This window comes from Macaca mulatta, chromosome 11 (assembly GCF_049350105.2).
Source record: "Macaca mulatta isolate MMU2019108-1 chromosome 11, T2T-MMU8v2.0, whole genome shotgun sequence".
Classification (NCBI taxonomy): Eukaryota; Metazoa; Chordata; class Mammalia; order Primates; family Cercopithecidae; genus Macaca; species Macaca mulatta.
The window spans coordinates 127,170,081-127,196,162 of record NC_133416.1 but is presented as its reverse complement, the minus strand read 5'-3'; the positions used below and the strand labels follow the sequence as shown (position 1 = coordinate 127,196,162).

Genomic DNA, 26,082 nt, shown 5'->3' with positions numbered 1-26,082 from the left:
GTTTGAGACAAGCCTGGACAACAAAGTGAGACCCCATCTCTAAGAAAATATTTTAAAAAATGATTTTCTAGATAAGATTTAATGCTCTAACAGTTGTTGGCAACCATAGCTGAGACTTAGTAGTGATGATGATTGATTTCCTCATGAGCCTTTTGTTCTCTTTCCCTGGTACCTTTATTCATATAATTATCTCTACTCAAAATTCCTTTCCCACATCAGTACATCCCACCAAGTCTTGCAGATTTATTACAAATACCACCTCTAACAGTGGCTTTCAACTGGGGACATCTGGAAATATTTGAAGACCCCTTTGGTTGTCAGAACCAGAGGTAGAGGGTGTTGCTGGCATGTAGTGGGTAGAGGCCAGGGATGTTGCTAAGCATCCCACAATGTGCAGGACAGCCCCACCAGAATTATGCAGCCCAAAATGTCAAAAGTGCTGAGGTTGAGAAACCCTGCTACAATTTTTTTTTTTAAAACAGGGTCTCGCTATGTTGCCCAGGCTAGTCTCAAGTTGATTTATCCTTTCTCTGCACACTTGATGCTTACTGTCCATTCTTCAGTTTTGGCATATAATAAATTGCTTTATATTATTGATCACTCTCTGTGTCAGTTCAGATTCTTTTGTCGGAAGTGATAGGACAACATTTAAACAGTGATAGGATACATTTAAACAGTAAATTGAGCTTACTGGCTCACATAACTGAGTTTCTGAGGTCATGCCGATTTCAAGTGCAGCTTGATCCAGTGACTCCAATGATGTCAGTGAGGACCCAGTTCTTTTTTTCCCATTAGTTGTGGTCAGTTTCATCCTAAAGTCCTCCTTTTCCACCTACTTGTGCTATGGGTAAAGAAGATCAAGTTTCATATTCTTATGTTTTACTGTCCAGGGCTTCACAGTAGCCACTAGTCACACGTGGTTCTTGAGAAATCTGTTTAGGTCTGACTTGAGATGTGCTGTAGGTATAAAATACACATGTCAGATTTCAAAGACTCACTATGAAAAAAAAGAATGTAAAATATTGATTTTTTTCTACTATTGACATACTGAAATGATAATATTTTGGTTTAATGGTTTAAATAAAATATATTATTAAAATTAATTTCCTTTTCCTTTTCCTTTTTAAAATGCAGCCAATAGAAAATTGAAATCTGCATATGAGGCTCACATTATATTTCTATTGGATAGCACTGGTATAAGAGATCTTATTGAGATAGAGTCTCACTCTCTGAAATCTTCCTCAAAAGAGAGGAGATGTTTCTTTCCCAAAGACCACACCAAGCATCTCTTTACCTATCGTTGGCTTTGGTTGAGTTTCTGCTTCAATAGTGAACCAATCACCATAGGGAAAATGTATGGATAAGTTGATTGGCTGATGCTGGATACAGGCCCACCCCTGGAGGAGGAGTTGGATCAATATCACCTAAAATTTATGGTTGCGAAGATGAGGGAGGGAGGGGGGGGGGTTTCACACAGGATTTAATTTTTTTTCTTTTTGGGATGGAGTCTCCATCTGTTGCCCAGGCTGGAGTGCAGTGACACGATCTCGGCTCACTGCAACCTCCACCTCTCGGGTTCAAGTGATTCTCCTGCCTCAGCCTCCTGAGTAGCTGGGCTTACAGACGTGCGCCACCATGCCCAGCTAATTTTTGTATTTTTAGTAGAGACGGGGTTTCACCATGTTGGCCAGGCTGGTCTCGAACTCCCGACCTCAGGCGATCTGCCCACCTCCGCCTCCCAAAGTGCTGGGATTACAGGCGTGAGCCACCGCGCCCGGCCCACACAGGATATTTTTGATTCTGTTTCACAAGGTAGGATAAAGGACGTCGACTCTCAGCTCCTAGCTTATGCTCTCAGTTTCAAGTAATTTATAAAAAAAAAGTTTTTGTTATTATACAAATGATGTATATGGATTATTTATAACTTCAAGAGCTGTCCACTGTGCCCTTTAGGTTCACAGTTCTCCCTTGAGTAAGACTGTAAAGCAGTTTTCATCTGATTGTATATGTCTTGAGTACCATGTCTCATTATTCTTTGTGTCACTGTTCATGTCTGACACTGTGCTTTGGCCCCGTGGAGCCAATGAGCAGTAATGGTGATGAACCTGGCGATGGTGGGGACCTCCACGTGCATAGTTAACATTTCTAGAGTTGGGTGCACCCCCACTGGGAAGCATCCAAGCAATGCTCAGGGAGCTGTGCCCACCAGAGCAGCAGTGTGGATTCCTGGTATTTGGAGGGGAGGAAAGAGGGAAGCAGATAAGAAAATACAATCATCCAAGATCGTCCTCAATTTGGGGTAAATGCTATATGGGAATTAAAGGATTCATGGCAGAGGATGGTATATCTGTCAGCCATGGGATGGAGATCTTGGCATTTATGCTAAAGTGATGTTGGCAACCAGTTTGGACAGTGTAGAGGATGGGTTGTAAGGTGGCCAAGGTTGTCCCCATGATCCTCATCTCCTGGTGTTTATATCCTGTGTGATCCCTTCCCCTTGAGTGTGGGCAGGACCTGTGACTTGCTTCTAACCAGGTGACTATGGCAAAGGTGATGGGTTATCACGTTACATAAGATTGTCATGTGTGTCTTGCTGAGAGATTCTGTCCCTTGCAAGCTGCCATCTTGTGAGATGCTCTCTGGACAGGGCCATAGGGCAAAGGGAACTGGGAGTGGCCTCCACTGACAGTGAGCAAGAAGCTACAGCTACAGCCTTCTAGGAACTGAATGTTGCCAGCAATCATGTGGGCTTAAAAGCAGATTCTTCCCCAGTCAGACCTTGATATGAGACCCCACTGCCCTGGCTGGGACTTGGATTGCAGCTTTGCAGAGCACCTACCTAGGCTATGCCTGGACTCCAGACTCACAGAAGCTACCAGATGATAAATGCAGGTCGTTTTATGCTGCTAAGTTTTGGAAATATTGTTACATAGCCATAGATAATGAATACAGATAGATCTGACTTGGAGTGGCGGCTCATGCCTGTAATCCCAGCACTTTGGGGGGCTGAGGTGAGAGGAGTGCTTGATCTCAGGAGTTCAAGCCCAGCCGGGACAACACAGCAAGATCCCATCTCTTAAAAAAATTTAAAAATTAGCCGGGCATGGTGGTGTGCACCTGTAGTCCCAGCTACTCAAGAGGCTGAGGTGGGAGGATGACTTGAGCCCAGGAGCTCGAGATTACAGTTAGCTATGATCATGCCACTGCACTCCAGCCTGGGAAACAGGATGAGGGCCTGTCTAAAAACAACAACAAACAGACCTGAGTGATATGTCCATTTAATTTTCAGCAGGGTTTCAGAGCACCTTATAGGGTTGTTCTCATTTTATTGACTAGTATCAGTGAATAGAGAGACACTCTAGTAGCTTAGAAAACACAAGACTCTCTCCATATGTTATTTTATGATGGAGAGACCCCAATATCTGTCATTGATTGGCTGCCATAAATATTTCCAAAAGATGTTCAATCTTAATGATTTCTTGTTCCTTGAAGAATCTTAGTTACACAGAGTGAAAAACTGGTGGAGAATCTTAGGTGAATACCCTTTTGTTAGTGATAAAATTAGTTTTTACTTGGCAAAGGAAAGGGAGCTAGAAATTGTGCTCTTGAAGGCACACAACCTGAATTTTCAAAGGCTGTTTTTTCAGATCCTGCTAATGGGGAACAGAGAGAAAACTGCCTTGGAAGGGCAATCAGCTTCAAACCACACCACCCCTGAAGGAGAAATTTCAATTCTAAAAATATACTACCAAGCACGCCAATTGAAAGAGAAATGCCTAATGGTTGTGGAAAATCTTTATGCCCAGAGAAACTGGTCACATTAAGGTTCTGTCTTGCTTTTATCTGCTGTGAACACAATGTATGTTGATGCATCAACCCATTGTTCTCCCTTTTCAGGAGTTTCATCTTAGATAACATCAAACTGTGGGAGTTCACAAAATCAATGCATTGCTGTTCTCTTATTTCCTATTTAGTATGTGCTAGAATCTGCCCTACCATCTAAGGTTCGCACATTTCTGCTTTTAAATTTTTAGAATTTATTTTGCTTTTTTTATTTTTTTGAGACAAGATCTCACCCTGTTGCCCAGGCTGGAATGCAATGGTGCGATCTCGGCTCACTGCAACCTCCCCCTCCAAGGTTCAAGTGATTCTCCTGCCTCAGCTCCCCGAGTAGCTGGTATTACAGACACCCACCACCACGCCCAGCTAATTTTTGTATTTTTGGTAGAGATGGGGTTTCACCATGTTTGCCAGGCTGGTCTCGAACTCCTGACCCCAGTTGATTCATCTGCCTTGGCCTCCCAAAGTGCTGGGATCACAGGCGTGAACCGCCACACCTGGCCTATTTAACTTTGTTTTTGTTTTACAGACAAGGTCTGGCTGTGTCACCCAGGCTGGAGTGCAGTGGCACGATCATAGCTCACTGCAGCCTTAAACTCCTGGGTTCATGCGATCCTCCCTCCTCAGCCTCATGAGTACCTGGGACTACAGATGTGTACCACTAGGCCTAGCTAATTAAAAAAAATTTTTTTTTTGTAGAGATAGGGTCTTGCCATGTTGCTCAAGCTGGTCTCAAACTCCCTGACTCAAATGATCCTCCCGCCTGGGCCTCCCAAAGCACTGGGATTACAGGTGTGAGCCACTGCAGTCGGTCCATGTTTTTATGCCATGAAATGATATATTCTTGAAGACCTCCATGATATAAGGTGCATGCCAAAGGAGTTTGATCTTTTTTCTTGCCTTTTGTGACATAACAACTCTGGAGGAGGCAGCCAGGGCTCAAAAGCTGATAAAAAAGCTTCATGGACTCCATGTTCCAAAGAAAGAAGAAAATAACTGGAGTCCCCTCTTCCATTAAGAAGTAATCAAATAGGCCAGGCATGGTGGCTCATGCCTATAATCCTAGCACTTTGGGAGGTCGAGGCGGGCAGATCACTTGAGGTCAGGAGTTCAAGACCAGCCTGGCCAACATGGAGAAACCCCGTCTTTACTAAAAATACAAAAAAGTTAGCTGAATGTGATGGCATGCACCTGTAATCCCAGCTCCTCAAGAGGCTGAGGCAGGAGAATCGCCTGAATCCAGGAGGCAGAGGTTACAGTGAGCCAAGATTGCGCCATTGCACACCAGCCTGGGCTACAGAGTGAGACTCAGTCTCAACAACAACAACAACAACAACAAAAGTAACCAAACTACTTTGCTATCCACAGCCTCACTCTATCCCATCCTGCATCCCCGCCTGTGTACTGGGGGAGGGAAGATGTTATCAAACCGAACTGAGTTCTGCTCGCCTGCACAGTAAGGCCAGATCTCCACACGGAGGTTTGCAGCAGGAGAAGGGAAGGCATTTATATGCAGGGTGCCAAGCAAGGAGAATTGAGCAGCTAATGCTTACGTCCTGACCTCCCTGATGGCTTGCAGCTAAGGGTTTTTAAAAGCAGGGGTAAATTTTAAGAAAGAAGTTATGGGCCAAATCGTAAATCAGTACATGGAGGGTACACCTTGGTGTTTGGCCTAAAAAGGCAGGATACCTTGAAGTGGGGGCCCACAGGTTATAGGCAGATGCAAAGATTTTCTGATTTGCAGTTGGTTAATGAAGAGAAGCTTTGTTTCAAAACTTGGGGTCAGCAGAAAAGAACGTTAGCTTCTGGCTTCCTCCAGGCCCTTCAGGAAGAAATTTAGAACAAAGAGTGGTGGTCAGAGATTGGTCATCAGTCTCCCCTCATCTGAGGTCTGTGTGCCTCTGGATTCATTTGGTAGGGGTCTCGGTTTTTGAAAAACAACTCTGGGATGTATGTTTTTTATTTTATTTTTTCTGTTTTTTTGTTTTTTTGAGATAGGGTCTCACTCTGTCGCCCAGGCTGGAGTGCAGTGGCGTGATCTTGGTTCACTGCAACCTCTGCCTCGTGGGTTCAAGTGATTCTCCAGCCTCAGCCTCCCAAGTAGCTGGGATTACAGGCATGAGCCACCGGGCCTGACCTTTTTGTTTTCTTTTCAATTGAGATAGAGTCTCACTCTGTTGCCCAGACTGGAGTACAATGGTGCGATCTCAGCTCACTGCAACCTCCACCTCCCAGGTTCAAGCGATTCTCATGCCTCCACCTTCTGAGTAGCTGAGACTACAGGCATGAGCCACCACTCCCAGGTAATTTTTGTATTTTTAGTAGAGATGGGATTTCACCAGGTTGGCCAGGCTGGTCTCGAACTCCTGACCCCAGGTGATCTGCCTGGCTCGGCCTCCCAAAGTGCTGGGATTACAGGCATGAGCCACTATGCCCAGCCACATTTCAATTGGAGTTACATTTTATTTTTTCCCACTTTATTGAGCCATAATTTACATACAATAAAGTATACCATTTTAGGGCTATATTTAGATAAGTTTTGACAAATGCATACACCATGTCAATTAAGCTATAGAACATTCTCGTTAGACCCCCCAGAGATCCTTTTGCAATTAATCCTTACCTTCATCTCCAACTCTAGCTGCTGTCATTGTTTCCCTTCTCTAGAATTTTATATAAATGCAATCATACAGCATGTATTCTTTTGTTTGTTGTTATTGTTGTTGTTTTGAGACAGAGCCTTGCTTTGGCTCCCCAGGTTGGAGTACAGTGGTGTGATCACAGCTTACTGCCATCTCGACCTCCCAGGCCCAAGGGATCCTCCTACCTCACCCTCCTGAGCAGCTGGGACTACAAGTGCATGCCACCATGCCCAGCTAATTTTTATTTTATTTTTTGTAGATATGGAGTCTCACAATATTGCCCATGCTAGTCTCAAACTCCCGGGCTCAAGCAATCCTCCTGCCTTGGCCTCCCAAAGTGGTAGGATTACAAGCATCAGCCACTGCCTTCAGTTTCGTGCTCTCTTCTCAATCTGGCTTCTTTCACTGAGCATAATGGTTTTAAGATTCATTTAATTTCACTTATTTTATTGTTTGTATCAATAGCACATACCTTCTTTTTTTTTTTTTTGAGACAGTCTTACTCTGTCACCCAGGCTGGAGTGCAGTGGTACAATCTCAGCTCACTGCAACCTGCACCTCCAGGGTTTATGTGATTCTTCTGCCTCAGCCTCCTGAGTAGCTGGGATTATAAGCGTACACCACCATGCCTGGCTAATTTTTGTATTTTTAGTAGATATTGGGCTTCACCATATTGGCCAGGCTGGTTTCGAACTCCTAATCTCGGGTGATCCGCCTGCCTTGGCTTCCCAAAGTGCTAGGATTATAGGCGTGAGCCACCATGCCCGGCTGCACATACCTTCTGATTGTTGAGTAGAACTCCACTGTATGGATAGACCACCATTTATTTATTCTGCTTTTCCTTTTTATGTTAAATTGGGAAGAAAAGGAATTCTTACAACACTGGCACTTATTATTTAGAAACAGGTCATCCCTGTCTTTTCTTACTCAGGCCTTGTTTTTAAGTCTGCAGTCAAGCTCTTTACAGTTTTCTTTATGAGCCCCCTTGCTCTTTTCTTATTGTGTTGATTTCTAGGAACTTGATAGTTTGTTACTGGAAGAGAATAATTTCTCTTTAACATTAGCTTAATGGTTGTTGCTAGTATAATGGGAAGCTATTGATTTTGTGTGTATGTGCATTCATCTTATATTGGGCTATAATTTGGAATGCTTGGTGGTTCTAATACCTTTTTTAGTTGAGTCTCTTGGATTTTGGGGGATTTACAGTCTCATCACCTGTAAATAATGACTACGTGACCTCTTTTCTATTTTTTTTTTTTTTTTGAGACGGAGTCTCACTCTTTCACCCAGGCTGGAGTGCAATGGTATGATCTCAGCTGACTGCAACCCTCGCCTCCCAGGTTCTCCTGCCTCAGCTTCCCGAGTAGCTGGGAATACAGGCGCATGCCACCACGCCAGGCTAATTTTTGTATTTTTTAGTAGAGATGGGGTTTCACCATGTTGGGCAGGCTGGTCTTGAACTCCTAACCTCAGGTGATCCACCTGCCTCAATCTCCCAAAGTGCTGGGATTACAGGTGCGAACCACTGTGCCTGGCCTTCTTTTCTTTTTTTTTTGACACACTATCTCGCTCTGTCATCTAAGCTGGAGTGCAGTGGTATGATCATGGCCACTGCAAACTCAACCTCCCAGGCTGAAGTGATCCTCCTACAGCAGACTCCCGAGTACCCAAGTAGCTGGGACTACAAGTGCATGCCACCACATCTGGCTCATTTTTAATTTTTTTTGTAGAGAAGGTGAGGGGTGGGGGGTGGTCTCACTTTGTTGCACAGGCTGGTCTCGAACTCCTGGACTCAAGCAGTCCTCCTGCTTCAGCTTCCCCGGGCTGTGATCTCCTTTTCTAAGAGTGACACTTACTCCTTTTTCTTACATGTGTAATCTCTGAGGAAAGGGAGAAAAATGGGAGGAGATGATTGGGGTGCAGTTGTAGAGAGACAAAGAGAAGAGGCAAAATGAAGCAGCTTGAACTCCTGATGTTGGGTGGGACAAGAATGAATTAAGTGGACTCCCTGGGGCTTAGTTGACAGAAGGGTAGTTGGAAAAGTCCAAGCAAGAGTCCATTTCCTATGTCAGTAAATTGTATAAGGTGTGGCCCTTTTCCTTTATTTCTAGTCTCTGCCCCAAGCATCAGAGGATCTTTGAACAAAGGAGGGAGGGGGCAGCATGTAAGAGCAGACCACTCCCCACAGATCAATCTTTCTCCCCACTCCAAAGCTGGTCCTATCGGGGAGGGGAGTAGGAGATGATGCATCAGAGTCCAGGCACTATCAGGGACCTTGGGGCCGGGCGCAGTGGCTCATGCCGGTAATCTCAGCACTTTGGGAGGCTGAGGCAGAGGATCGCTTGAGCCCAGGAGTTCTAGATCAGCCTGGGTAACAAAGTGAGATCCCATTTCTACAAAAAATATTAAAAAATTAGCTGGGAGTGGTGGCGTGTGCCTGTAGTCCCATCTACTCGGGAGGCTGAGAGGAGAGAATTATTTGAGCCTTGGGAGGTCAAGGCTGCAGTGAGCTGTGATCACACCACTGCATTCCAACTTGAGCAACAGAGCAATATCGTATCTCAAATAAAGGGGGTGGGGTGGAGGGACTTTGGGAAAACTGAGGACATGAAAGCCACGGGGTTTGCTAGGGATATCTCTTTTTTTTTTTTTTTTTTTTTTTGAGACGGAGTCTCGCTCTGTCGCCCAGGCTGGAGTGCAGTGACCGGATCTCAGCTCACTGCAAGCTCCGCCTCCCGGGTTCACGCCATTCTCCTGCCTCAGCCTCCCGAGTAGCTGGGACTACAGGCGCCCGCCACCTCGCCCGGGTAGTTTTTTGTGTTTTTTAGTAGAGACGGGGTTTCACCGTGTTAGCCAGGATGGTCTCGATCTCCTGACCTCGTGATCCACCCGTCTCGGCCTCCCAAGGGATGTCTCTTAATGGTGGAAAAGGAAGGTTCAATAGAGAGTGGTCGAAGGAAGAGACTGGAAAAATAATAAATCGGGTTTTCTTTTTTTTTTTTGGACATAATGTTTAACCAGTTGCTTTTACAATGTCAACTGTATTTCTATCATCCCTGTTTTAGGAAGGGTGCAGTTAAGACTAGAGAAGACATTGTCATTTGGGGCAAAAGCCCATCTATCTCATCGTTGTAGAGACATCCTTCTCTGAGTCAGACTTGGATTTTGACTTTCATGGCACTACCAGATGGGCAGCACCAGATAGAGCATATCAAGGACCTTGTTACTAAGACAGGCACTAGTGAAAATGGGGGCTGCCCCTGCAGCTACTCTATTGGGCCACTAGATAGCGCTTCTGCTTCGAGGAGGTAAAATGCTAAACCAAGCAATGGTGCTTTAGATGGTTTAAAGATAAGGAAGCAACTAACGCAAGTAATTTCCGGGACAGGACTCTAAAAAGCCTATTTGGAAGAGAAGTATAGGCGCTCATTAGGCAGTGTGGAATGAGTATGGTCTAGAAAATTGCTTGTATTCCATATGAAAAATTTATATTGCTAAACAAGGAAATTAAAGACACAATGAGATACCACTTCATCCCTATTAGGATGGATATTATATATAATATAGATATTAAGTGGAAAAATATACATTATTTATTTATAATATATAATATATAAAATTTATAATACATTTATTATTATATAATATAATGTATTTATTATATATATATTTATATATAAAATGGAAAATAATGTAAATGTTGGTTAGAATGTGGAGAATTTGGAGCCCTGATTCATTGCTGGTGGGAATTTCAAATGGTGCAGCCACTTTGAGAAACAGTTTGGTGGTTCTTCAAAAAGTGAAACAGAATTGATGTATGATTCACTCCTATGTATATAAATATACCCAAAAGAATGGAAATCAGGGACTCAGACATTTGTACACCAACATTCTTTCAAAAAACAGAAGCAACCCACGTGTCTATCAACAGATGAATGGATAAACAACATGTGGTATATACATGCAATGAAATATTATTCAGTCATACATGGAATGAAGTTCTAATACATGCTACAACATGGATGAACCTTGAAAACATGCTAAGTGAAATATGCCAGGCACAAAAGGCTGCTGTATGATATCATTCCACTTATATGAGGTACCTAAAATGGGCAAATTCATAGAGACAGAAAGTAGAACAGAGGTTAATAAAGCAGAGGCTGGGTGCAGTGGCTCACAACTGTAGTCTCAGCACTTTGGGAGGCCAAGACAAGCAGATCACTTGAGGTCAGGGGTTCGAGACCAGCCTGGCCAACATGGTGAAACCCCATCTCTACTACTACTAAAAATACAAAAATTAGCTGGGGGTGCTGGTGCATGCCTGGAATCCCAGCTACTTGGGGGGCTGAGGCAGGAGAATCACTTGAACCCACAAGGCGGAGATTGCAGTGAGCCAAGATTGTGATACTGCACTCCAGCCTGGGTGACAGAGTGAGAGCGAGACTCCATTTCAAAAAACAAACCAACCAACCAAAAAACGGAAAGCAGAACAGATGTTGCCAAGGGAAAATGAAAAGATGTAGTTTAATAGGTCCAGAGTTTGTTTGGGATGACAAAGTTCTGAAAATGGGCAGTGGTCATGATTCATTGCACAACATTATGAATGTACCTAATGCTACTGAGCTGTATGCTAAAGAATAGTTAAATAGGCCAGGTGCAGTGGCTCACGCCTGTAATCTCAGCACTTTGGTAGGCTGAGGAGGGCGAATCATCTGAGGTCAGAGTTCCAGACCAGCCTGGTGAAACCACGTCTATACAAAAAAATACAAAAATTAGCTGGGCATGGTGGCATGTGCCTGTAATCCCAGCTACTCAGGAGGCTGAGGCAGGGGAATTGCTTGAACCCGGGAGGCAGAGCTTGCAGTGAGCCTAGATCGCTCCACTGCACTCCAGCCTGGGCAACAGAGCAAGACTCTGTCTCAAAAAAAAAAAAAAAAAGAATAGTTAAATGGAAAAAATTATGCTGTGTATATTTTACCACAATAAAAATAAACAAATAGCTGGCCAACATGGTGAAACCCTGTCTCTACTGAAAATAAAAAATACAGGCCAGGTGCGGTGGCTCACGCCTGTAATCCCAGCACTTTGGGAGACCAAGGCGGGCAGATCACGAGGTCAGGAGATGGAGACCATCCTGCTAACATGGTGAAACCCCGTCTCTACTAAAAGTATAAAAAATTAGCCAGGTGTGGTGGCCGGCACCTGTAGTCCCAGCTACTCAGGAAGCTGAGGCAGGAGAACGGTGTGAACCCGGGAGGTGGAGCTTGCAGTGAGCCGAGATGGGCCACTGCACTCCAGCCTGGGTGGCAGAGCAAGACTGCGTCTCAAAAACAACAACAACAATAACAACAACAACAAAATTAGTCAGGTGTGGTGCCACATGCCTGTAATCCCAGCTACTTGGGAGGCTGAGGCAGGAGAATCACTTGAACCTGGGTGGTGGAGGTTGCAGTGAGCTGAGATCACACCGCTGCACTCCAGCCTGGGCAACAAGTGAGACTCCATTTAAAAAAAAAGAAAAATATTTAGTAATAAAGCTATGCCCTCTGATATTTGTTTTTGGCCAAGAAAGCTGCTCTTGACATTTTATTAGCTAACTTGCAGTTGGATGTAAAGGCCTATAATCAAAATATACCAAGGTGGGCAGATCACTTGAGCCAGGAGTTCAAGACCAGCCTGGGCAATATGGTGAAACCTCATCTCTACAAAAAGTACAACATTTAGCCGGCCCTGGTTGTGTGTGCCTGTAGTTCAAGCTACTCGGGAGGCTGAGGCATGAGGATCACCTGAGCATGGGAAGTCGAGGCTGCAGTAAACTGAGATTATGCCACTGCATTCCTGCCTGGGTGACAGACCGAGACCCTGTCTTAAAAAACAAACAATCAAAACAATAAAAGACAAAGATAAAAGAAATACAAATGGCTTTTAAATACATGAAAAGATGTTCAACTAAAACTATACTGAGATAGCATTTTTTTCATCTATCACATAGCATAGACAACACATTTAAATAACATGCTGCATCAGTAAAGGTGAATAAAAGGCACCTTTGTACAACTCTAGTAGGGCTATAAACTAGTACTGCCCCTCTGGAGGGCATTTTAATCTACCAAACTATGCTGTAAGAGAACATTTGACCCAAGGAAATTGCACTTAAAAATTTATGATACAGATAAACTTGCAGGTGTGAAACATATACATAAAAGTCACTCTGCAGCATTGTTTGATGTAACGATACATTAGAGACAACCTAAATGTCCATCATTTGGGGGCTGATTAAATAAAGTTTGATATAGCCATTCCATGGAATACTATGCAGCTATAAAAGATACATAAATTGTAGCACTATCAGAGGCAGGAGGATCGCTTGAGTCCAAGAGTTCAAGACTAGCCTCAGTAACATAACAAGACCTTGCTGCCACAAAAAAAAAAAAAAAAAAAAAAAAAACACAAAAATTATTCGGTTTTAGTGGCAGGTGCCTGAAGTCCCAGCTACTCAGGAGGCTGAGGTGGGTGGATTGCCTGAGCCCAGGAGGTCGCAGTGAGCCATTATCATGCCTCTGCACTCCAGCCTGGGTGACAGAGAGAGACCCTGACCACCCCAAAACAAAAAAAAGAAGGAAATAAAGCAGGAAGAAAGTTAGAAGCTCTTTACGTAATGATAGAGTTGCCATATCTCTATGTATAGATTCTGAGTCAGGGTCTCCCTCTGTTGCCCAGGTTGAAGTGCAATGGCATGATCATAGCTCACTGCAGACTCCAACTGTTAACTCAAGCAATCCTCCTCCACCTCAGCCTCCTGAGTAGCTGGGTCTACAGGCGCATGCCACCATGCCTGGCTAATTTTTGCATTTTTAGTAGAGACAGGGTTTCACCATGTTGGCCAGACTGGTCTCAAACTCCTGGCCTCAAGCGATCCTCCTTGGCCTTCCCAAGTACTTATAGATGTGAGCCATCATGCCCGGCCCAGATTGCCATATATATATATATATATATTTTTTTTTTTTTTTGAGACAGAGTTTCGCTCTTGTCACCCAGGCTGGAGTGCAATGGTGCAATCTCGGCTCACTGAAACTTCTGCCTCCCAGGTTCAAGGGATTCTCCTGCCTCAGCCTCCTGAGTAACTGGGATTATAGGCGAAAGCCACCACACCTGGCTATTTTTTTGTATTTTTAGTAGAGACGGGGTTTCACCATGTTGGTCAGGCTGGTCTTGAACTCCTGACCTCAGGTGATCCGCCCGCCTCCACCTCCCAAAGTACTGGGATTATAGGCATGAGCCACTGCGCCCGGCCGAGGCTGCCATATTTTTAACTGCAAAAGCAAATTGCAGAGGAGTACACATTATACTGTGTACTATAATTTGTAGTAAAAATGTATTGAAAACAGAAGGGGGATGGTGGCTCACGCCTATAATCTCAGCACTTTGGGAGGCCAAGGCAGGAAGATCACTTGAGCCCAGGAGTTCGAGACCAGCCTGGGCAATATAGTGAGACCTTATCTCTACAAAAATAAAAATAAAAAAATTAGCCTGGCATGGTGCTATGCACTTGTAGTTCCAGCTACTTAGGTGGCTGAGGTGGGAGGATCACTTGAGTCCAATGGGTTGAGGTTGCAGTGAGCCATGATTGAGCCACTGCACTCTAGCTTGGGTGACAGAGTAAGACCCCGTCTCTTAAAAAATGTATTAAAAACAATATATAAATATGTGCTTTTTACTTTTATTTTATTTATTCATTTAGAGATAGTGTCTCGACCTCGGCTCACTGCAATCTCTGCCTCCCAGGTTCAAGCGATTTCCCTGCCTCAGCCTTCCAAGTAGCTGGGATTACAGGTGCCTGCCACTCTGCCTGGCTAATTTTAGGGGGGAGATTTTTAGTAGAAATGGAGTCTCACCATGTTGGCCAGCTGGTCTCAAACTCCTGACCTCAAGTGATCCACCCACCTTGGCCTCCCAAAGTGCTGGGATTACAGGGGTGAGCCACTGTGCCTGGTCGCAAACTTCTGGTTTAATGAGTGTTAAGGATGAGGTGATGGGGAGTGATCAGAGCAATAGAGACTGATCAAAGAAAGGTGTGACCAAACGTGCAAATGTTTCATAAGGGATGCCCTCAAGTGTTAAGACAAAGGGAGTGCACGGAGGGACAACCATTGTCTTGACTAAACTATCAGCCCCTTGAGGACAGGGATTATGTCCTATGTAATCCAGGGATTGGGGCTGTAGAGTCATACGAACTCTATGAAATCAAGGCAAGTCATCACCAGCTATAGACTGAATAAGTGTTGCCTCCTGCATACACACAGGAGAATTTTCTTTTTTTTTTTTTCTTTTAAGACAGGATCTCTTTCTGTTGCCGAGGCTGGAGTACAGTGGCACAATCACAGTTCATTGCAACCTCGAACTCCTGGGCTCAAGAGATCCTCCCATCTCAGCCTCCCAAGTAGCTGGCAGTATAGGAGCACATCACCATGCCTGGCTAATTTTTTTATTTTTAGTAGAGATGAGGTCTTGGTATGTTGCCCAGGCTGGTCTCAAACTCCTAGGCTCAAGCAGTCCTCCCTCCCCGGCCTCTCAAAGTGCTGGGATTACAGGCATGAGACACTGTGCCTGGTCAAATATGTGCTTTTTCTGTGGAACATAATTCTGGGAAGAATCACGTAAAAGTCGCTCATTGATACTTCCATGAAGAGGAAATGGTAGTCTGGAGGGAGATATTCTCTTTGGAGGTGCCTTTTGAGTTTCAACTATGTAAATGTACATTTTGCCCAAAAATAAGTAAATAAATGAAAAAGCAGATGACTAATCCCTAAAATTTTGCTCAAGGCTATTTGCGTGGAGTTAAGGTGACAAGGCAAACAAGATATCTTAGACAGTAATGATTTTGACATTGGTAATGATACTAGTAGCCAATATTCAATGCTTTCTGTATGCCAGGCCTTGATTATAAAGTGCATTTTTATGTGGTAGGCTGCAGAATAGTCCCTCAAAGGATGGCCATGTCCTAATCCCTGTAAATGTTACCTTATTTAGAAAAAGGGTCTTTGAATGGCCGGGCGCAGTGGCTTACGCCTGTAATACTAATACTTTGGGAGGCCGAGGCGGGTGTATTGCCTGAGCTCAAGAGTCCTAGACCAATCTGGGCAACACGGTGAAACCCCGTCTCTACTAAAAAAATTCAAAAAATTAGCCAGGCATGGCGGTGTGTGCCTGTATCCCCCACCTATTCAGGAGGCTGAGGCAGAAGAATGGCTTGAACCTGGGAAGCGGAAGTTGCAGTGAACCTTGATCGTGCCACTGCACTCCAGACAGGGTGACAGAGCCAAACTCCATCTCCGAAAAAAAAAAAAAGAAAGAAAGAAAGAAAGAAAGAAAAAGGGTCTTTGAAGATGTGATTAAGGATTTTGAGATGGCCAGGTGTGGTGGCTTATGCCTGTAATCCCCGCACTTTGGGAGGCCGAGGAGGGTGGATCACCAAAGGTAAGGAGTTCGAGACAAGCCTAGCCAACATGGCAAAACCCTGTCTCTTTTAAAAATACAAAAATTAGCTGGGCGTGGTGGCACGTGCCTATAATCCCAGCTATTCAGGAGGCTGAGGCAGGAGAATGGCTTGAACCTGGGAGGCAGAGGTTACAATGAGCTGAGATCTCACCACTGCACTCCAGCCTGGGCAACGAGTGAGACTCTGTCTCCAAAAAAAAAAAAAAAAAAAGGTCTTGAGATGGGGAGATTATTCTGGATTCTATCATGTATATTCTTTTTTTTTTTTTTTGAGACAGAACCTTGCTCAGCCATCCAGGCAGGAGTGCAGTGGTGCAATCATGGCTCACTGCAGCCTCCACCTTCTGGGCTCAAGCAATCCTCCCACCTCGGCCTAGTAAGTAGCTGGGATCACAGGCGTGCACCCCCAAGCCCAGCTAATTTTTTGATTTTTTGTAGATAAGGTCTCACCATGTTGCCCAGGCTGCTCTCGAACTCCTGGGCTCAAGTAATCCTCCCAAAGTGCAGGATTAGAGGCATGAACCATCACGTCCAGCCACATATATTCTTTTAAGAGGGAGGCAGAGGGAGAATGGACAACATACAGAGAAGGTGACATGAAGACAGAGCAGAGGGAGACTTGAAGATGCTAGGCTTGAAGAGTGCAGTGAAATGGCCACAAGCTAAGGAATGCTGGCAGCTACCAGAAGCTGAGGGAGGAAAGGCAAAGATTCTCCCGCTACAGCCTCCAGAGGGAGTGCATCCCCTGCTGACGTGTTGACTTCAGCCCAGCAATAGTGATTTCATATTCCTAGCCTCTAGAACTAGGAGGGAATAAATTTCATTTGCTTTTAGCCACCACGTTGCTGAAAATTTGTTATAGCACCATTGGAAGTGGACACGCATTTCAAAACCAGAGTATTCAACTAAGTCCTCATCTTCATCCTTCACTGTGTTCAGAGCTTTAGGGATACTGCTTTCTTTCAATTTGATACTCAGGGCTCTCTTGCCCCTCCTCCTCCAGCTTTATTAAGGTATAATCAACAAATACAAATTGTGTACATTTACAGTGTGCAACATGAGGTTTTGATGTATGTATACATTGTGAAATGATTAAATCAAGCTACTTAATATATTCATCACTTCACCTTTATTTGTGGTGAGAACATTTAAAATCTATTTTTTTTTTTTTTTTTGAGACGGAACCTTGCTCTGTCACCCCGGCTGGATTGCAGTGGTGCGATCTCAGCTCACTGCAATCTCCAACTCCTGGGTTCAAGTGATTCTCATGCCTCAGCCTCCTGAGTAGCTGGGATTACAGGAGCCCACCACAATGCCTGGCTCATTTTTGTATTTTTAGTAGAGACGGGGTTTCACCAGGATGGACCAGGCTGGTCTTGAACTCCTGCCCTCGGCCTCCCAAAGTGCTGGGATTATAGGCATGAGCCACCGCACCTAGCCAACATCTACTTTTTTAGCTAATTTCAAGCATACAATACATTGTTATTAACTAGAGTCACCACACAGTATAATAGCTCTCCTGAATTTATTCATCCTATCAACTGAAACTTTGTACCCTTTGACCAACATCATCCTGTCAGGGCTCCTTTTCGCTGCTGGGTCTTTGAATGTGCTGTTCCCTCTGCCTGGAATATTTTCTCCCACTCTTTCCCTGGTTAACTCCCACCATTCCTTCTGATATCAGCTCAGAGAGCACTTTCCCAGAAAAACTTTTACAGCTTTATTTCCTAGCTTTGGGTTTGTATACTTCCAGATGGACATTCTCTAAGATAAAGACCCCTGGAAGAAACCCAGGTCGGAGGCAAATTATGTAACATATTTCTTACAACAGCCCAGGGAGGTAGGTGTTATGATCTTATTTTATAGATGACGAAATGGAGACAAAAAGAGGTTACATAATTTGCCTACACACAGGTAATAAGGGGCATAGCTAGAAGTTAAACCCAGGTCTGCCAACTCCAGAGATGTGTGCGTGTATAGGTGTGTATGTATATTGTGTATGTGTGTATATATGTGTGTGTATGTATATATGTATGTGTGTATAGATGTTTGTATGTATATATGTGTGTGTATATGTGTGTATGTATATATTGTGTATGTGTATATGTGTATATGTATATTTGTGTATATGTGTGTATAAATATGTATGTGTGTATACATGTATGTATACACATATGTATATGTGTATATATGTGTATGCATGTGTGCATATGTGTTTCTGTATATGTGTGTATGTATATATGGGTATATATGTGTGCATATGTGTATGTGTGTATATATGTGTGTATGTGTATGTATGTGTGTATACATGTGTATGTATGTGTGTAAGTATATGGATACGTATGCATGTATGTGTGCATATGCATATGTATGTGTGTATATATATGGGTGTGTATGTATAATGTATAATATATACATACATACATGGGTGTGTAAAAAAGGATGCTCTTTTAAAATTATTTGAACATTTAGAAATATTAAAATAAATATTATTTTTAAATAAAATAAAATAATAGAACCAGGTGCTGTGACATGCATCTGTAGCCCCAGTTACTAGGGAGGCTGAGGCAGGAGGATTGCCCAGGAGTTCAAGGCTGCAGTGAGCTATGATCATTCCTGTGGATAGCCACCATACTCCAGCCTGGGCAATATAGAGAGGCTCTGTCTTTAAATAAAACAAAATAAAACATTATAAAACAAAAATATTATAAAATAACATTAAACATTAAAAAAAGTTCTTATTTTGCAAAATAAGTCGTTGCAATCCTATATCAGTCACACACACACGCACGCACGCACACACACATGCATGCACACACACACATTTGGAAATTTGATCATCTGTAAAGTCTCCTAGCCTAGCTTGGGAACCAGCTGGCTTAAACCTGTTTCCTTGTGCTTCATTTTGGAGAACATCACGGCTCCTTCAGTTTCTGTCCAGTTCTCCCTGGGTAGACCAGGAAATGGAAGTCAGGAGTTCAGAATTAAGGCTATGGAGGGCATATGCTGGCACTCTCCCTTTATGTAATATGTGGGAAGTAAAGGGCTGATGTGACAGCTTCAAAGAACTATGCAAGGAGATGCCACTTCCCACCCATTAGGACGCCTACTGCCAAACAGAAAACAACAAGTGTTGACGAGGATGTAGATAAATTGGAGCCCTGGTGCATGGCTGGGAATGTAAAATGATGCAGCTACTGTGGGAAACAGAATGGTGGTTCCTTAAATAACTCAAAATAGAATTTCCTTATGATCCAGCAATTCCACTTCTGGAGATATATTCAAAATAATTGAAATCAGGGATTCAAAGAGATATTTGTACTTATTATTCACAATAGCCAAAAGGTAGAAGTAAACTCAAGTGCTCATCAACAGATGAATGGGGGCCAGGCACAGTGGCTCGCACCTGTAATCCCAGAACTTTGGGAGGCCCAGGTGGGTGGATCACCTGAGGTCAGGAGTTCGAAACCAGCCTTGTCAACATGGTGAAATCCCCATCTCTACTGAAAATACAAAAATTAGCTGGGCATAGTAGTGCGGACCTGTAATCCCAGCTACTTGGGAGGCTGAGGCATGAGAATTGCTTGAACCTGGGAGGCAGAGGTTTCAGTGAGCCAAGATCACACCATTGCCCTCCAGCCTGGGCAACAGAGCGAGACCTTGTCTCAAAAAAAAAAAAAAAAAAAAAAAGCACAAAAAACAAAACAATGTGGTGGTGTGTGCCTGCCATCCCAGCTACTCAGGGGGCTGAGGTGGGAGAATTGCTTGAGCCCGAAAGTTGGAGCTTGCAGTGAGCCCTGATCACACCCCTGCACTCCAGCCTGAGTGACAGAGCAACACCCTTTCTCATACAATAGACTATTATTCAGTCTTAAAAAGGAAGGAAATTCTGACACATGCTACAACATGGATGAACTTGTGTTAAGGGAAACAAATCAGTCACAAAAGAACAAATACTATATGATTCCACTTATATGAGATACCTATAGTAGTCAAAATTCCAGAGACAGAAAGTAGAATGGTAGTTTCCAGGAGTTTGGGGAGTGGAGAATGGGGAGTTTGTGTTTAATGGGGATGGGGTTTTAGTTTTGCAAGATGAAAAGAGTTCTGTGTACGGAGGGTGGTGATGGTTGTACAACCATATGAATGCATTTACTACCACTGAACTGTACACTTAAAAATGGTTTAGATGGCATGGCGTGGTGGCTAACCCCTGTAATCCCAGTACTTTGGGAGGCGGAGGCAGGTGGAGGACCTAAGGTCAGGAGTTTGAGATCAGCCTGGCCAACATGGCCAAACCCCGTCTCTACTAAAAATACAAAAATTAGCTGGGCATGGTGGCGAGTGCCTGTAATCCCAGCTACTACGGGGGCTGAGGCAGGAGGATGGCTTGAACCTGGGAGGCGGAGGTTGCGGTGAGCTGAGGTCATACCACTGCACTCCAGCCTGGGCAACATGGTGAGACCCTGTCTCAAAAAAAAAAAAAAAAAAAAAAAATTTAAGGAAACAGCTATGCAAGACTGGACAGTGTTTTTGCCAATATATACATGCCCCAAATAGAAATATTTGGGTTCTGTAGATCTTTCTCACACAGAAAGCTGAACTAATGCCTCTTGCAGTCAGCCTCTCCAAGTGTCTTCACTTTATTAGAAGTTGGGAAATAGAGAAAACATTACAAAAGCAGCCTAAAAGCAAAAAGAGTAGAAAAGTGCAACCCAATATCATTGATCATGGAAAAGGCCAATTCAGTTAGTCTTAAAGAATGAAATTGCAAAGATAGTTCTTTGTAATGCATAAGCGTTTAGTCATTAAAAAGGAATGTCTTTGACCTCACCTATTCTTGCCTGCACTAACTTTTCTTCAACCTTTCTGGTAGGCCCAATAGCAGTGCCTCAAAGGTATCCACATTCCATTCCCTAGAATACAATTTCTTCTGTTATGGTGCTAGAGGTCAAAAGGGTATATTACCTTGTAGCAAAAGGGACTTTGCAAATGTGATTAAATTTAAAATCTTGAGATGGGGGAGTTAGTTATTCGGGATTATCTAGATACAGAGATACAAGAGTCTTTATAAGAGGGAAGGAGGGACTGGGCACAGTGGCTCACACCTTTAATCCCAGCACTTTGGGAGGCTGAGGCGGGTGGATTACTTGAGGTCAGGAGTTCAAGACCAGCCTGGTCAATCATCTCTACTAAAAATACAAAAATTAGCTGGGTGTGGTGGCGCATGCCTGTAATCCCAGCAATTTGGGAGGCTGAGGCACAAGAATTGCTTGAACCCAGTAGGCACAGGTTGCAGTGAGCTGAGATAGTGCTACTGCACTCCAGTCTGGGTGACAGAGCGAGATTCTCAGAAAAAAAATTTAAAAATATAAAAAATATTTTTAAGAAAGAAGAAAGGAAGAAGGCCAGAAAGATAAGGAAATGTGAATGTGATAAATAAAGGGGTCAGAAAGAGAGAGGAAACAGGAGAGAAGGAGAGAATCAAGATGCTCCATTTGCTACATTATTTGCTTTGAAGATGGCAAATGAAGCCATGAATCAAAGAATGTAGGTGGCTTCTAAAAGCTGAAAAAGGCAAGGATAACGACTTTCTCTGAGAGACTCCAATACTTTGATCTTAGTATGTGATACCTGTGTCAGTCTTTTGACCTCTAGCACCATAACAGAAGAAATTGTATTCTTATAGGCTGGATATGGTGGCTTATGCCTGTAATCCCAGCCCTTTGGGAGGCCGAGGCAGGAGGATTAAATGAAGCCAGGAGTTCAAGATCAGCCTGGGAAACATAGCAAGACCCTGCCTCTAAGGGAGGAGACCACCCCGTCTTATGCCCAGTTTCTGCCTCCAAAGAAAGAAGAAGTAAAAACTAAAAGGCAGAAATGAAATCCACAGGCAGATAGCCCTGCACGCCCTGGGTCTGGTAGTTAAAAATCAACCCCTGATCTAACTGCTTGTGTTATCTATAGATTCCAGACATCGTATGGAAAAGCATTGTGAAAATCCCTGTCCTGTTCTGCCTCCCAGATTCAAGCTATTCTCCTGCCTCAGCTTCCTGAGTAGCTGGGATTACAGGTACCCACCAACGTGCCCAGTTAATTTTTGTATTTTTAGTGGAGACAGGGTTTCACCATGTTGGCCAGGATGGTCTCGAACTCCTGACCTCAAGTCATCCACCTGCCTTGGCTTCCCAAAGTGCTGGGATTACAGGTTGAGCCACCGAGCCTGGCCTCTATTTGTCTCTTGAAAGGCTTTTACTGATGTCTTTCTGTGTTTTTTTGTTCTTCCCCAGGATGACTGCTTCTAGATATTTATTCCATGTTTCGATTCAAACCCATCAACGGTCACAAAATTCTTACATGAAAACTTAAAGCAGAGTGGCTTTTACACCTGACCTTTATATCTAGCACTTTATTGAATTATAGGTGCATGGATTCATTTATTCACACATTAATTCAGAGAATACAAATTTATTGAGAGCCTACCAAAGGCCAGGCACTGTGTAAGATATTGAGGATTGATCAGGCGAGGTGGCTCATGTCTGTAACCCTAGCACTTTGGGAGACTGAGGTGGGAGAATCACTTGAGCTCAGGAGTTTGACACCAGCCTGGGCAACATAGTGAGATCCTGTCTCTGAAAAGAAAAGAAAAGAAAAAAGAAAAGAGAAAAGAAAAAGATTATCCTGTGCAGCTCGAGTGCGTGGGCATAGGAGAGGGACTTGAAAAATAAATATTAGGGGCCAGGTGCAGTGGCTCACGCCTGTAATCCCAACACTTTGGGAGGCCAAGGTGGGCAGATCACGAGGTCAGGAGATCGAGACCATCCTGGCTAACACGGTGAAACCCCATCTCTGCTAAAAATACAAAAAATTAGCTGGTGGCGGGTGCCTGTAGTCCCAGCTACTCGGGAGGCTGAGGCAGGAGAATGGTGTGAACCTGGGAGGTGGAGCTTGCAGTGAGCCGAGATTGTGCCATTGCACCCCAGCCTGGGTAACAGAGCGAGACTGTCTCAAAAAATACATAAATAAATAAATAAAGATAATAAATATTAGGTTGACAGGAAAGGTTGAGGGTCAATTAAATTAATTAATTAATTAATTAATTTTTTGAGACAGAGTCTCACTCTGTCTCCCAGGCTGGAGCGCAGTGGCCTGATCTCGGCTCACTGCAAGCTCTGCCTCCCAGGTTCACGCCATTCTCCTCCCTCAGCCTCCCGAGTAGCTGGGACTACAGGTGCCTGCCACCACGCCCGGCTAATTTTTTGTATTTTCAGTAGAGACGGGGTTTCACTGTGTTAGCCAGGATGGTCTCGATCTCCTGACCTCGTGATCCGCCCGTCTCAGCCTCCCAAAGTGCTGGGATTACAGGCGTGAGCCACCGCGCCTGGCCTATTTTTTTGAGATGAAGTCTCACTCTGTCACCCAGGCTGGAGTGCAGTAGCGTAATCTCGGCTTACTGCAACCTCTGCCTCCTGGGTTCAAGTGATTCTCCTGCCTCAGCCTTCCAAGTAGCTTGTATTATAGGTGCCTGCCACTACACACAGCTACTTTTTTTTTTTTTTTGTATTTTATTTTATTTTATTTTATTTTATTATTTTTTTTGAGACGGAGTCTCACGCTGTTGCCCAGGCTGGAGTGCAGTGGCGCGATCTCGGCTCACTGCAAGCTCTGCCTCCTGGGTTCACGCCATTCTCCTGCCTCAGCCTCCTGAGTAGCTAGGACTACAGGCGCCCGCCACCGCGCCCGGCTAATTTTTTTTGTATTTTTAGTAGAGACGGGGTTTCACTGGGGTCTCGATCTCCTGACCTTGTGATCCGCCCGCCTCGGCCTCCCAAAGTGCTGGGATTACAGGCTTGAGCCACCGCGCCCGGCCTTTTTTGTATTTTAGTAAAGAGGGGTTTCCCCATGTTGGCCAGGCGGGTCTTGAACTCCTCACCTCAAGTGATCCACCCGCCCTGGCCTCCTAAAGTGCTGGGATTACAAGTGTGATCCACCACGCCTGACTGAGAGTCAATTTTATTAAAAAGTTATTATTATATGCAGGCCTAAGGTAAGCCCAGATGAAAGATATAAGGCATACATATGTGTGTATGTGTGTATACATATATATACACACATATGTGTGTATATATATACATACTTTTTTATTATTTTGCAATTATATATATATATAATTAAAAAAAATTTTTTTTAGACAGAGTCTTGCTTTGTCACCCAGGCTTGAGTGTAGCTCACTGCAGCCTCCCCCTCTGGGGCTCAAGCAATAGTCTCACCTCAGTCCCCCAAGTAGCTGGGACTACAGGCACACACTACCACGCCTGGCTAAATTTTGTATTTTTTTGTAGACATGGCGTTTTGCCATGTTGCCCAGGCTGGTCTGAAGCTCCTTGCCTCAAGTGATCTGCCCACCTTGTCTTCCAAAGTGCTGAGATTACAGGTGTGAGGCACCGTGCCCGTCCGACGTAGGGCATGTTTAATCATATTCCTACGACAAGATATTTGGCTTCTTGGAGCTTAGCCAAGGCATGAGACACAGTTTCCAATAAGTATATGCTTTGTATCAATTTTGAGAGATTGACATTAATCTAGTCTCTTTCTAGTAGATTAGACATCAGTAACAATTATGTTAAGTATACAGAGCGGGGACCTGGACCACTGTACCAATTTGATGCCTCTTTTTTTTAAGCTGTCCTTAGAGAATAGTTGGTGTGAATCAGGTGCCTGAGTTTCTTGCATTATAAATGGATTGGGAATTATAAAACACTCCTGAAGTCAGTGGGCTGAAGAATTAGAGGTATGTTTTTATACCTTATAACATTTTGAAGAAACACAATTAATGAACATATCCAAGCACCGTAGAAAAATTGCCTAAATCAAATGGCAGGGAGGCTAATTACCATTTAATTGAGTTTTGAAAATTTAGCTTTTCTCGTTAAAAGCTTTGTCTCAGGTCAAGGAGGGAAAAAACCATCGGAAATCATTTGTTCAAACTTGGAGAAAACACTGGGAAAGTGATGGGATCAGAATGAAAGTTCTAATAATCAGTTAAAATTGTCATAATACTTAAAAACTGAGCGACGTATTTTGGTTGTTTTGTGAGCTCTGCCGGCTTAATTAAAGTATATTTAATGAATTCATTGAGAATGTTCACATCATACAGTTATAGCAGGTGCTTTTCAATCCCGGGTGATTTTGTCCTCCAGGGGATATTTGACAATGTCTAGACATTGCCATGGCTGGGGTGTGTGTGCTAGTGGGTGGACGCCAGGGATACTACAATGCACAGGACAGAGCCTCGACAACAAAGAATTATCTAGCCCCAAATATCAACAATCCCGGGGCTGAGAAACCCTGAGTTACAATGATGTTTCACATTTATATACTGGCTTTAGAAATTTTTTTACATTACAAAAATTGAGGCCAGGCACAGTGGCTCATGCTTGTAATCCCAATGTTCTGGGAGGATCCCTTGAGGCCAGGAGTTCAAGACCAGCCTGGGCAACAAAGTGAGATCTTCTCTCTACAGAAACAAACGAACAAACAACAAACAAACTGGGTATAGTGGCATGCACCTGTAGTCCTAGCGGTTTTGGAGGCCGAGGCGGGAAGATCACTTGAGCCCAGGAGTTCGAGGTCACAGAGAGCTATGATTGTGCCACTGCACTCCAGCCTGGGTGACAGAGTGAGACCCCATCTCTAAAAATATTTTCAAAATTGAGATATAATTCACATACCACAAATTTTACTCTCAAAAAGTGTACAATTCAGTGAGTTTTAGTATATTTACAAAGTTGTGTAATCATCACTACTATCTAATTCCAGAACATTTTTGTCACCCCAAAAAGAAACTCTGTACATACCTATTAGAATGGACAAAATCCAGAACACTGACAATATCAAGTGCTGGCAAGGATGTGGAGCAACAGGAACTTTCCTTCATTGCTGGTGGGAATGCAAAATGGTACAGCCACTTGGAAGACAGTTATGTGTTTTCTTATTAAAAAAAGTGCCAGGCGCAATGGCTCACGCCTGTAATCCCAGCACTTTGGGAGCCTGAGGCAGGCAGATTACAAGGTCAGGAGATCAAGACCATCCTGGCTAACAC

At 43.8% G+C, this 26,082-nt stretch overlaps 1 long non-coding RNA gene across 2 annotated transcripts in view; it reads right to left on the bottom strand.

Annotated features, from left to right (window-relative positions):
- LOC107001045 (uncharacterized) overlaps window positions 1–26,082 on the bottom strand; it is a 49,269-nt gene that overhangs the window by 15,853 nt on the left and 7,334 nt on the right. The window contains exons 2-3 of one of the 2 annotated variants that reach the window (XR_001448245.3): window positions 8,242–8,362; window positions 817–957 (exon numbers count right to left, since the gene is read on the bottom strand). This is a non-coding gene — a long non-coding RNA (uncharacterized LOC107001045). Of the gene's footprint in view, window positions 1–816; window positions 958–8,241; window positions 8,363–26,082 lie in introns of those variants that run through there. The other variant, XR_013401551.1, reaches the window with a different exon arrangement.